This window comes from Ochotona curzoniae, unplaced genomic scaffold (genome assembly GCF_017591425.1).
Source record: "Ochotona curzoniae isolate NIBS_2020 unplaced genomic scaffold, NIBS_Ocur_1.0 contig_2723, whole genome shotgun sequence".
NCBI classification, from domain to species: domain Eukaryota; kingdom Metazoa; phylum Chordata; class Mammalia; order Lagomorpha; family Ochotonidae; genus Ochotona; species Ochotona curzoniae.
Genome location: NW_024465573.1, coordinates 14997754 through 15011724, shown reverse-complemented (window position 1 = coordinate 15011724; position 13971 = coordinate 14997754). Strand labels below are relative to the sequence as shown.

Genomic DNA, 13971 nt, shown 5'->3' with positions numbered 1-13971 from the left:
AGTCAAATAAGTTAGACACAGAAAAACAAGTATCAGATGTTCTTTCTGATTTGTGGTAAACCAAAATCAAATCTGAAACCAAAAGGGCATTTTCTAGAGGCTAGAAAGTTGGGAGAGCGTGGAGGCATTTAGTGGAATGAGTACCAAATCGGAGTTTGAATGAGGATATTCCTGGTGTTGCAGAGTACAGTGCATTTTATATATTGTGTGAACAAGCAGAAGAGAGGATCTGCAATTCTGCAGTCAAGTTAAAGATGGGGAAACATTGATTACCTTGCTTTGAGATTTATACATAATATACAAACACTAAAGTTATTGCTAATAGCATTTAAAAAATATTTATATTTATTGGAAAGTCAGATGTACAGAAAGGAGGATGGACAGAGAGGAAGATCTTCCATATGATGGTTTATTCCTCAAGTGGCCTGTGACTGGAGCTGAGCCAATTTGAAGCCAGGATCCAGGAGCTTCTTTTAGGTCTCCCATGTATGTACAGGGTCTAAAGGCTTTGGGCCTTTCTCAACTGTTCTCCAAGGCCACAGGCAGGGAGCTGGATGGGAAGCAGGCCACTGTGACATGAATTGGCACCTATATGAGATCCCGGTGCATGCAAAGTGAGGACTTTAGCTGCTAGGCTACCACACTGAGTCCTGCTAATAGTATTTTTAAGAAAGTGATTTGTACTGCTCACTTCGGCAGTATATCTATTAAAATTGGAATGCTACTGAGAAGATTAGTATGGTCCCTGAGCAAGGATGACATGCAAATTTGTGAAGTGTTCAATATTTATTTTTAAAAATGATTTGTGGAGTACGATTTTGTGTTACACAAACATAAAGAGCTTTACTCCTGTAGGTGTTTTAGAGAAGAGAGTTGGTATAGTGGTGTAATGGTCAGATGAGATGGTCTAATAGTATAATGCAGAGATGAGATAGATGAGGGTCTAGTTTGCGCCTTAACCCAGAGACCTTTGAGTGCTATACTGGCCTAATTTGTCTGTTTAATTATACAGAGTGCGGAGGACACACACACACACACACACACACACACACACACACATTCCTCTGTAGTTCTTGAATCTTATCACAGTGTCATAGAAATGACTCAAATGGGACAACTGGGGTCTTTACTGTGTGGCGTAGTAATTTGGTCGTTCTCTGGACAATGACGAAGTAGATTTTCTTAATAAATATTGTAACGGTCAAATGTGGAGTTAGCAAGGAGGTGGCCAGAGGGCAGATGCAGTTTTAGCAGAGTGTGCCTGATTCAAAGAAGGCTGGGAACATTTATGTCAAATACCACAGCTTTCTCTCTGTGGCAGTGGGATTATAGCTGGCCAGGATTTTCTTTTTATTGATTTTGGATTATCTGTTCTTCCTGATTTTTTTCTCAGGGAACACGTATTTCCATGTAGCATAAAAAATTAGCCATAGAAAATTCAGCCTCAAAATCATTTTAAACAAACGGTACCCTCTTCCCATAAGTGAAATGCTTAGGTTCTCATCAACAGAAGACTTTGCCTTTTATGATATGGGGGACTTTTTGAAGAAATAAGCTCCTTTTGTTTTCAACCTGAGGTTTCTCATTAGATAAAATAAAAATTATTATTGATATTGGGCTTGCTAAAAGGTGTACTTGGTCGTTTTAGTCTCAGCTTTATTGATTACAAACTGTTCTAATCTTCGTTTTACAGAAAAACCCCTAGGAGTTCAATGATTAGTCACAGCTCGCTCAGCTCACAGTTGGCAGAGTGGAGCTCTAAACCCAAGCACTCTGGCACCAGTGTCCTGGAGTCACCTTCTCTGGCAATGGAGCTGTCTGCAAGCAGGCGCCCCATTCCGTGACTCACCCTTGTTTGTTCTTCAGATCAACTATGACCCAACTGATTTAACAAAGGAGCTCACAAATGTGATTCTGTGCCATCTAGAGCACCTAGGAGCACACTTGTGGGTTTTTACAGTTGATTTCTTTGCTAGACTGGAAGAGTTGGTAAGATAAAGTCTGTGTCCCGTGCTTGTCTACCTGGTAATTGCCGCATTGCCTGACTCATAGAAAGTGCGCAGTCAATAATGGGTGAACGTTTAATCAGCTGGATCTGATGGGCACATCAATTTCAGAAACTGTGACATTCCAATGAGTCATAAGTACAGGTTGAAAATATATCCAAGGGACAGAGACTATTGTATAGACAAAGTGACTAAATGAGTTGCCCGCATTTGTGGTTCTGTAGTTATGTGCACAATCAACTAGATGTAATTCCCATTTTCTAAGGGTCTATTTATAGTCTAAGGATCAGATATGAGGTCACCATTGTGTATAGAGTTGTATATAGTGTGTAAAAATAACAGTATTTTTACTCTGGGTTGAATATTGTCTGTGGTATCTTGTGGATTAAGGGAAAAAATAATACTTTTTTAAAAAAATCATGCTTATTAAGCTAAAGAAATAGAATTTTATTGATTTGCTTTTTTCTTTTTAATTCTCTTAATTATACAAAATGATTTTGTGATTTGTGACGCTCACAATAATTGTTATAGTTGTAGTTATAGTTAACTTATCTATGTCTCTGTTGATTTCACTTTTATTTTAATACATCCTTTATTGCTATGATTTGTATGTACTTTGTCTCCTTCAAAGTTTGTGTGTTAGAATAAAGGTGAAGCCTACTGGGAAATCCTTCGACCGACTGGGGGCATGTTGTTGTGAGCAGTTGGATATTTCTTAGTCTGGTGATAAGTTACAGACCCTGAACCTCATCTCCAAGTCTCTCTGTATTCCTGTGTGGAAAATCCTCTGTTGTCCCCACGTATGATTTCACAATAGCCTATGCCATGCAACATGGACTTTGAGTATCTAGAACTTTGAGCCACATAAATCTCATTACTTCGTAAGTAACCTGCCTCATATGCTCTGCTATAGTAATCAAAACCAACTGATGCACATACCATGCCTGTTTCAGTGTTCACAAGAATGTTTTGAGATGGGCATCAGTGTTATCACTATTTTTGCAGATGTGATTCTCCAGAATGAGAACAGAAAGCATAATCCAGTTTATTCTAACCATTTTAAGAGAGAAAACAATACAGTCACGTTTCAGACTTTTATAGAAACTGAAGTAAGTGTCTAATTTCATTCATTTTCCAGCTTGGAAATGCACTATTGCTAAGAGCTCTGTTACAGTTTGTAGGTTGTGTGATGCTATTTTCAGCACTTAAGTAGTTAGAAGGGAAGTTATTTCTTAGGGCAAAAATTGCTTGTAAGTTGGTCCTTGCAGGGTTAAAAACAAAAGAACAAAGGAAAGAAAAATGAAAATTACAAAATCAGTGTTTCTTAAAAGAGCTTTGATTTTCAACTTGAAATCTATGGCAATAGAAATTGGCTTAGTGGTTAAAACACTTCCTGCTAACACAGTGCCTGGGAGGCAGCAGTGATACCTCGAGAAGTTTGTTTCTGACCACTTATATGGAAGACTTAGGTTGAATTCTGGACCCTGGACATTGAGTTCCTTCAGGGCGAATGAGTCTGAGTAGATGAGAGCTCTGTACCTTTCTATCTGTTTGTGTCTTTATCCATATCTTTGTTAAATTCTCAAAGTTTCCAATTCTTTTTTCTTTGTTTTCATCCAGTTTGATTGTGGCCAGATGTTTCTGGCCAACAGGAATTGGCTTCTGTATATTCTGTAATATCATCTTCTAGCTCTCCTTTCATCACTGAGAATAAAGATTCCATTTCCATGAAAATGAATATCTCTCACGAATCTTCCATGTGTCCCTAATTCCTGCTATTGCATATTAAAGGAGAAAGGGAAAACATACAAGAAATTTGTATTAAGTGAATATCAGGAGGAATTAAAAATAGCAACAAAAAGGGACAAATAAATCCCATCACAGGTGATTGTTGGAAATTTTGTGGCCATGTTTTCTCCATATTGTCCTTTATGAAGGCCTTAAATGTATACAAAATTTATAACAGCATTAGAAATAGGTACGCAGTCAGCATTTGAGAAGACTTTCCAGGAGCTGAAAAACTGCTGGGATGAGGTTGAAATAAGTACAATGACCATGCATGCTGATCTCTCTGCATAAGAAGGTTCTTATTCGTTTTCTGTCTTCCCATCCCGCAAGAACAAAAACAGCCACCTCCATATTGGCAAAGAGCTGCTTTTTGGAACAGTAAAGGTCTTACACTATGATGCCAGTATTCCGTCTCCGGTACTAACGCAAGCAATTACATCATCTCATCATCTCTTCCTACGTCAATTTCCTACTGCAGCTTTATATATAACAACAGGGGAGAGGAAGATGTGAACTAATTCCTTGTGTCCTAACATATATATTTTCTTACCTAACTTAAGGATTCCAACAGGAAGAGAAAATACTTTCAGCACTGTGTCAAGGAATAAATGCATGCTGCACATTAGAAATTTGATTAGGGATGTGTTCATTAGTATTGCTTCTAAGTTTGGTTTTCAGATAAGCCAGATAATTCTTCCATTGCCCACTGAAGAGATAATTGAGGACATACAGTTCACCATATCAGTTAGTAACACTGGATTGAAAAGTTAATCAAGCATGAATATAAACAATCACTCAAAGCAAAATAATGGATACAAGAAAAATTCTGTAGCAAGAAGAAGTGATGTTAACTTGAAAGCTCAAAGGGAAAGTATACTTCTAAACATTGTTTATGATAAGAAATGCAATAGTGATATATATTTATTAGTCTCAATAAAGTCTAGGAAGTTAGGGCTGACACTGGGCTGGAGTGGGTAAAGCTGCTTTCTACATTATTGGCATCCCAAGGGCAGTGATTCCTGTTCCAGTCCTCCGTGATTGGCCCAGATCCCTGCTAATGGCCTGGATAAAACAGTGGACAATGACCCAAGTGTGTGGAACCCTGCTCTGCATGTGGGAGATCCACATGAAGTTTTTGGTTCCTGGCTTCAACCTTGTTCAACCCTGGCAGTTGTGGTCATCTGGAGGGTGAACCAGTGGATGGGAGATACTCTACCTCCCCCTCATGACTCCAAATTTCAAATAAACAAATCAATCTTCTTTTATTTTTATTTCTTAAAGATTTATTTTATTTTTATTGGAAAGGCGGATATACAGAGATGAGGAGAGACAGAGAGGAAGATCTTCTGTCCGATGATTCACTCCCCAGCTGAGTGCAATGCCTGGAGCTGAGCCAATCTGAAGCCAGAAATCAGGAGCTCTTCCGGGTCTTGCATGTGGGTGCAGGGTCCCAAGGCTTTGAGCTGTCCTCAACTGTTCTCCCAGGCCACAAGCAGAGAGCTGGATGGGAAGCAGGGATGCCGGGATTAGAACCTGCAACCATATGGGATCCTGGTGCATGCAAGGCAAGAACTTTAACCACTATACTATCACGCTGTGCCCTCAATCTTCTTCTGAAGGTGGGAATATATGACCATCCTGAAGCATGAGTCACTAACAGTAAAGAGAAAATGGTCTGTGATAGGGCCACCATGACATTGAAAGGAGTTACCATGAGATAAAGAATGGAAAGAATTTAAATTCACAAGAGCAAAGCCAAAGTATCTGTTGAAAGAACTGATACCACAAAAAATTAAATAATAGATAAAGGAAGGCTTCTAAAAACTTTAAGGAGTAAAGGAGAATGGGGAAAACAAAATGGAAAATCCTAATTAAGAAAAATTGCACATGATTTAAATTTTTTCATGAAAAAATTTTAAAAATTTAATTTTCCATGAAATTTGTGAGTATCCTTATATTTCTAAGCATTAATATATGCTAAAATGACTACAGAATTATCGATGAAGTGACTGTATTCTAGGAAACATTACTAGTGCTACATTATAGCTTGGCATAATGAAAGATATTTTAAATTTCAAATTAAAAAAAATCCATCGGCATCAAAGCTGAAAGTCAGTTTTTTTTTCCCCAAAAGAAAAGGTGCTATGACATCAACCCTTTATTTTGAAAATGGATAAATGAAAGCGGGTATAAGATTTGATGTGCCTATACAAGATTTGATAATTAAGTATTTGACACACGGGAAGCATTTCAACTAACAAATGAACAAGTGATTGAGAATAATAACATCGTGCAATCCCCAGGGTCCTGATGTTTTGTTTTTGATACTCTTGGGGGTGGGGGGAGAACTACCTGCTCCAAAATTGTCCCTTCTTTCCTCCTTCCCTAGAAGTCTGTTCTGATTGTTAGAATTCAGGTGAATGCATGAATACGTTGGTGAGTTCATGTCAGAGAAGCTTCTCCTGTGACCCACATACAGTTAGAAGAATTGTGTCCAGAGATCCTATGCATTATTGGTTAGACTTAAGGTAAACCAAATATCTGATCTGAACTGGGGCAACACAGTTCTTTTTGCTGGTTACTAGAACATGGATTTTCTGATTAGTGTCAGGTGATAGCAAGAGGGATCAGAGAAGAGTGTATCTTTCCAAAATTTTTTTGTATTTTCTTTGGTTTACTTCATGGGTGTTTTATAGTTTTCAGTATCCAAGTCTTTCATGTTCTTGAAGAAATTTATACACTTAAGTATTGTTGAAGGACTGTATTATTATTATAGGGGAAAACAGTGTGGATAAAGGGATGAGGAACGTTGAAGGGGAAATCCCTGGGTCTAAGGAGCTGTATCATGAAAAATAAAAATTAGAAAGCAAACAATGTATTTTATTTGATTTTTGTTGATATGTAAATGGATTGTCTTAATATCCTTTTGGATAACTGATCATCCAAATTTAGGAACACTATTGATTTCTGTGTGTTGATTTTGTATACCACAACTTTATTAAATTTGTTGATCAGTTGTAACAGTTTTGATGAACTCTTTAAGGTTTTCTATATATGATGGGACTTTAAAAATTCATGAAAATGGAATTACAGAATAAATTTATTTTGGTTCAAAAGCTTTTTCTTTTTTGAGATTCATGCATGATTTTTTTCGTAATATATACTGCCAGTGAACTGTTTAAGTACTCTGTTATCAAAAAAGGGAGACAATTTCACACTTTCCTATTAAAATTCCTTTTACTTATTTATTTTTCTTAATTACTCTAATTAGAACTTCTGGTACTGTGTTGAAAAATTGTGAAAATGAACTTTGTTATTTTTTCCCCTGTTGCAAGAGATTAACTTTCAATTCTTCACTGTTCACAACTATGTTGGTTGGGTTTGTCATTTATCATCTTTATTATGTTGAAGTTCATTCTCTCTGTATTAACCTGTAGAAAGTAGTTATCATAAAAAACTTGTATTTTGAGATGGTCATGTGATTTTTAGTATCATTTTCTTGAATGTAGTATGTCACATTTGTTGATTTTTGTCTGTTAAGTTATCCTTGTAATCCAGGGATGCCAATGTTCTTAAGGATAGGGTCCCTATGATAATTATTTGGAATTGTTCTACGTGGGAAATTAGTTTTTTCACTCCTACTTAATAATTTATAGATTATCATTTATACAATTATGGAAGTAAAGATATTTGTCTTAAACTTTGAGTTACAATCCAATACCACTTATTTACTTTAAAGTTTTATTTATTTAGTGTGTTATGAAAGGAATGGAGAGAAGACAGGTTTTTTTTTTAATGAAAAGGATTTACCTATTTATTTAAAAAGCAGAGTTATGGGAGGTTATAGACACAAACACAGAGTGGTGTAGGGAGAGAGACAGAGGTCTTCCACCATCTGGTTCATTCATCCAGTGTTGCAACGAGCAGGGCTGGATCAAGCTGAAGCCAGGATCAAGCTGAAGACCCAGTCAGGTCTCCTGAATGGGTGTGGAGGCCATCTTCTACTTCTTTCTCAGGAATGGTAACAGGAAGCTGGCTTGGAAGTGGAACAGACACCTGATCAGGCACTCATATGTGGTGCTGGCATCACAGGGTGTGGCTTAACCTAGTGCACCACAATAATAGCTTCCATAAAAGACAGATTTTTTGAAAATAATTTTTATTTTTGATGATATGGGCTGAATGTTACTTTGGTTTGGTTTTGTTGTTGCTTGTTTGCTTTGGGATCTTCTTTGTGTTTTTCTTTGGCTCTCTCATTGACCTAACAAGGAGATATATGTGTGTACTCACACATGTATGCATACTTCTTTAAATATTTTTATGACTATTTGTGTCTACAGTAAATAATACCTGGATTCATATCATATCGTTGTCTCCAACTGTAATTCACTACCACATGGATACCTTTATTCTTTATTTGTAAATCTCATTCCATTAGTAATAAACTTGGCTCCCACCATTTGCCATGCATTTTCTTAGCTGTTCCATTCTGGCACGCACTCACAGCAAAGTTGTAATTGTTCGAACATGTTTATGTGTGAAGAAACTGCATTAAGTAAAATGTGTTGTTGTTTATGGGCAGCTACTTTTGCTTCGGCTTGATGGATCCACTCAGTTTTAAAGTTACTTAGCGTCATTCCTCCTGCCATATTCAGTGAAATTGTTTTCTACGTTTGTTACATAGTCCAATGCTTTCCTTGCAGTCTGCCGTCCTTCCTGGGACCCTCTGACTTCCTAAATGATCCTTAACATGTGCATAGATTAAGGGTCAATCTCTTCAAGCTAAAAAATTCTCTGATTTTGATCGAATGCATAATGCCGTGTGACCACCATTTACAGAAAATTTATAGGTAAGCAGGAAAGGAACATGCCATACAGTCATGTCGCCCAATAACAAAGCAAATTTTAATTTGTTTCCTTTTAAAATCAGATGTAAGGGATATTTATAAAAAATATTTGTTAGTTAAAATGGCAGGAATCATCTTGACTGTACTCATGATATAGAAGTTTTTGTTTTTTTTTTAAGCTTCATGCATCTTTTATGTATACCAAAAGCTTTAAACAGAATAATTTTTTGGTATGATTTTTTTTTGGTTACAAAGGAAGATCATTTGGAGACAAAAGTTTCCTTTTAGCCTCAATATTGAAAAGGAGATAAAAAGATTATTTTCTATTTTTACCTAATTAAATCCCATCCACCTTGCTCAGCTTCATTTGGTTGAATAACAGACCATGATGATATTTGGTATTAACAAATGAGAAATGAGCTGATCACTTTGAAGATTAATATACTAAGGAAAAGACACACTTGTGGTAGATGGAGCCTTTCATGAATGAGAATGGTTCTGGTTCTAAAAGAAAGCTGTTTAATTCGGAAGAGGCGAGGAGAAAACTTCCAAAGAAAGCGTGGGGTTCTTCAGGTGTGATTTATTAGTGTTTGTTTTACTTGCTGCATGAATAATCAATTTTTTGTCAGTGTATGCTTGTTTTTGTTTTTTCTTTCAAGTTTTTAGTAATGAATAGAGCCGAATCTGAAAATGGAAATGCCTCCAGCTATATATTTGAGTGTGTACAGAAGAGATAAAGGAGAAGACATTTCTTTAAAGGCTGTTGCTGCCTTTACCATCATAGACACTGAAAATTTTCCACTGAATAAATCAATAAAATAGTCCATCATTTGGTGTCATTTTACAGAATGGTACGAGGAATGATTGGTACCAATGCCTACTCACTACAGTACCTGATATATTCTGATTCAGAGATGAGATCTATGAGGGCCTTTCTGTTAACCCTCCCATAGCTGAAAAAACTTTTTTCTCCATCACGTCAGAACTCTTTTGGCTGTAAGTTGGTAGAAACACACACTTTTAGACATAAAGGTGTCTTTAGTACATTCTATGGATTAGCAGTGTTTTTAGTCCACACACTGAAGCTCTGAACTCCAATGTGACTGTATTTGGAAATAGGACCTTTAAAAAAAGTAATCCTAGTTAAGTGTAAGGACCTGATCTAACATGCTTAATGCTCTCATAAGACAGGGAGTGGAAATTAGAGTGCAAAGTGCTCTCTCTATGTGTGCCAAGAAAGATGCTGTGTGGGGGACAGAAAAGCTGTTGTGGGCAAACCAGAGAATAGCCCTTACCAACAACTCTGTGACATGAGCACTTGACTTCCCAGAACTGTGAGAAAGCTTTTCTCCCATGTAAGTCAGCCAGTCTAGGTATTTTGTTATGCCAGCCTTACCAGATGAATACAGTCACTCATGGGGTAGGAAAGGATAATGGTATAACATGCAGGGTTGAGGAAAGGGTTGAACAAAATCTGTCCACGGGGGAATCATCAAGATGCTTCTCTTTCTCTCATTCTTTTTCATGCATCTGCCTCTGATAATGCTATGTAGAAAAATTGAAGCTACTGACTCAGATTTTCATCCTTCTATTCTAGCAATCCCATTAGGAAGTTCTATTTCCCATGTTGGAAAATAATTTTCAGAGAAGTACTCTGCTCTCCCCATTCTTAAAAAGCAGGTTTCTGTCTGATTCTCGAGACCCACCTATTACTTAGTGCTGTGAATCTGTATATCTGCATAATATTTTACTTCTTTTTTTATCATCACATCTTCAGTATTCCAAGTTCTTCCTGAAACCCAGACTTAACCCTACACCCTTAGTGCCATTCTAAGGTTGAACCTACTCCTTTGGGACTGATTTTGTCCCTTTTGTTTTCTTTTGCTGTCATGATTCATGCTGCCATACCATGCTGACTTCCAGAAACTCACCTCCTCAAATTAAACCCCGTGTATCTTGCTGATGCCCTTAACTACTTGCTACTGATTTTTGTGGAGGCTGAAAGAGGAATTTTAGAAAATCACAGTGTGGTTTTGATCTATTTCTAGACCAGTGAGAAGGCAAACTGACTCAGGTTCTTTAGAACCTTTTTCAGTATGACTGCTCTGCTACATTGACCAGAGATAAAACAACAACAACAAGACACTTTTAAATTATTTTATGACATGTATCTCATACTTTTTGCTATTCACGTTTTATGCTTATTCCTCTTATTTTGTCCCTGGACTTTGGTCAGTGGAACAATAGCAGGCATGACACAAATAGTGGCGTTGAAAGTATTCAGTAGAGTTTGGCATCTGAAGCAGCAGTGTATCCTCCTCTTGGATGGCTGCATTCATACTGGAGTGCCTGTGTTTGAGTCCCAACACCATTCTGCATTCTAGTTTTCTGCTAATACTTCTTTGTGGAAGACAGCGGGTGACAGTCCCGAGTTGTTGGGTCATTGTGACCTGATTGGAAGATCTGGATCTTAACTCTACTGGCTTCTTGCTTTAGCCGGAAGCTGAAGTGGAATACAGCTTAGTGGAATACAGTTTACTCTTGAATAGGACACAGTGAGCATGTTTGAGTTTGTCTGCCTCTACTGTGATGAATTAGAAATAGGACAAAGAAATGCGCTGTGTGGAACAGAAGCATCTGCCACAATCACTGAATATAAAGCCAGCATCAATAATGTCCTATATTTCCATAGATCAAACATAAATGGAAAACATGATTTTTTTAAAGATTTATTTATTTTTATTGGAAAGGCAGATATACAGAAAGAAGGAGAAACAGAGAGAAAGATCTTCCATTCACTGGTTCATCCCCCAAGTGGTTGCAAGGAGCCAGGAGCTTCTTCCAGGTCTCCCACATGGATGCAGGATCCCAAACTTTTGGGCCGTCTCTACTGCTTTCCCAGATCACAGTTGGGGAGCTGGATGGAAAGTGTAGTGTTTTGGACAAGAACTGGCACCCATATGGGATCCAGGTGCAAGCAAGGCAAGGACTTTATACATTAGGCTACTGTGCTCAGCTTGGAAAAGATGACTTAACAGATTTGTTACGTGTGTGTGGAAAAATTACAAAAAATGTTAATGACTTCCATTGAAAGTCACTATCTATAACTAAATAAATCCTGGTCACATTCATGTAGAATTAGTGTCAATATTGTAAGCATGTAAATTCTCTTTGCATTGATCCACAGAGCACAATTCTATTGAAAACATCTTGTTTGTCATTTGTTTATCACCTTTTTTTAGACATGTCTCGTTTCAAGGCACTAACTTTTGTCAGTTTTTCTGTATGCTTAGCGCTTTTTTGTTGTATTAGATAAATCCTGCAGTATGGCTTGTAGCAATCTTAAAATCTGGTAAAACAAGTCTTTCAAACTATTCTTTGGAATTTACTCTTTGTGTCAGCTTTAGGATCAGCTTGTCAAGTTCCTTGTCAAGATGTTTTTTGATACAATATTACTCTGCAACTTAATTTGAGTAGATTTAACTTTTTCAGAAGCTTGAGTTTTTCTATTATGAAAGCAGGGTATATCTCATGTAGTCAATCTGATTTAATGCTTTTAAGAAAATTTTAGTATTTTCAAGTTGAATATTGAGTTTGTGGATGTTCATTTTGCTTCATGACTTAAATGTATGCATCATAAATTTATGCAAACATAACTTTTGTAGCTTATTTTATTTATCTGAAATGAACAAGTTTCATGTATTTCACAATACAGATGTAGTAGTATAGCAAACCTCCTATTATGCCCTCCCACCTGTGTGCATTCCTGACCCTCTTGCTTCTTCCCTTCCTTCTTTTTCATGAAATTAAAAAAAAAAAAATCCACAGTCACAAGCTTAATGCTTCATTATGTAAGATTTCCAATACAACCTATTTTTTAAGAAAATGGAAATGTATCTGAAGCAGAATGAAGCCATTCAATATGATAGTATGGTCATTAATATGGAAAACCCATAATATATTAATGAATTAGACAAGCCTCTTCGATATTAACAAGTGTTTTATTTAAATGTCATTTATTTATATACACGTAAAATTATGTATATGTAAAAGTGTGGAATAAACATATAATTGGAAAAGCTGTTAAAATTCAGAGTCAGGTGTAAGGTACCTTTCAGATGGAGAAAATATCTGGAATGATGATGCAAGTACCTTTGAACATTTGCTGCTCTAGAAAGTAGTGAGAACAGTAGCAAAAGAAAAGTCAAAACTGCAATGATCCAAATTTTCAGAGCTCTGAAAATTAAAGAATTTCAGTATTTCAGAATTTTTTATAAAGAAAATCAGCTGGGCCATGGAAAGAACTGTAAGTGGTCTAAGTTTTTAAACTTGTTCTCTACATATCATCTTCCCTTTCCTAGACCTCTGCAGGGAAAATAAAAAAGAAAAATCCAGTATCTACCCTCACTAGTACAGACTGTCAATATCTAGTAGCAATCTGGTGGCTATAGGAGACGGTGTAGTAAGATTATAGCTCCCTAAAAGTACCTGAACATAAAGTAACTTCTCAAGAATTTGGCCTATGTGGCTGCTCCTTTAACATTTTTTATGTTATTAACTGACATAAAAAATATATGGATTGCCATGTGATGTTTTGATAGATGTACATATAATGTAATGTCCAAATCAAGGCATACATCTTTCTCCTTAAACTTTTATCATTTATTTGTGGTAAAAGCATTCAAAATTCTTTCCTCTAACTTATTTTTGAAAGATGTAGTACATTGCCATTATCAAAAATCACACTGCTGAATAATAGAACTAATAACTTCATATTCCTGTCCAATTAAGACATAGTATCCATGAATGTATATTTTTCATCCCTGTTTGATCATCTCCTAACCCAAGAATTGGGAGATCGCCTTCTTCACCTGTTAGAAAAGAGGGTATTGCCTGGTGTTAACATTGTAAACGAACTGCACACCTCATTGTGCTGATGTCCACTTCTGCTCACTGAGGCAGCTTGCAGTGGTCAGGTCATTCACGTTGTGGAAAATGACAAGCTCTCGTTAGTTTCTAAGGCTGAATAATATTCCATTGCGTGACTATTATGTACCACAACTCCATTCTTTAGAAATGTCCGTAATGGTTTTTATTTTAGTTGTATCAATCTACATTCTCACCATCAATATTTAAAATTCTCTTTTCTCCAAACACTTAGCAAAACTTATATTTTGGTTCTTTGGTAATACCATCTTAATTGGCATGAGATTGTATGTCATGGCAATTTTGATTTGTGCTTTCCTGGTGAATAATGGTGCTAGGAATAATGGTGCTTTTAGTGTAATTTTTGTCATTTTAATTTGGGGGAGGGGGAGTTTGTGTTTAGG

The 13971-nt window shown here is 36.6% G+C and overlaps 1 non-coding gene across 1 annotated transcript; it reads left to right on the top strand.

Moving 5' to 3' along the window:
- Positions 1 to 680: 680 nt before the first annotated feature.
- LOC121154336 lies at positions 681 to 790 on the top strand. The gene has a single exon (XR_005883480.1). It is a non-coding gene; the product is annotated as a U6 spliceosomal RNA (small nuclear RNA).
- The last annotated feature ends 13181 nt before the right edge of the window (positions 791 to 13971 follow it).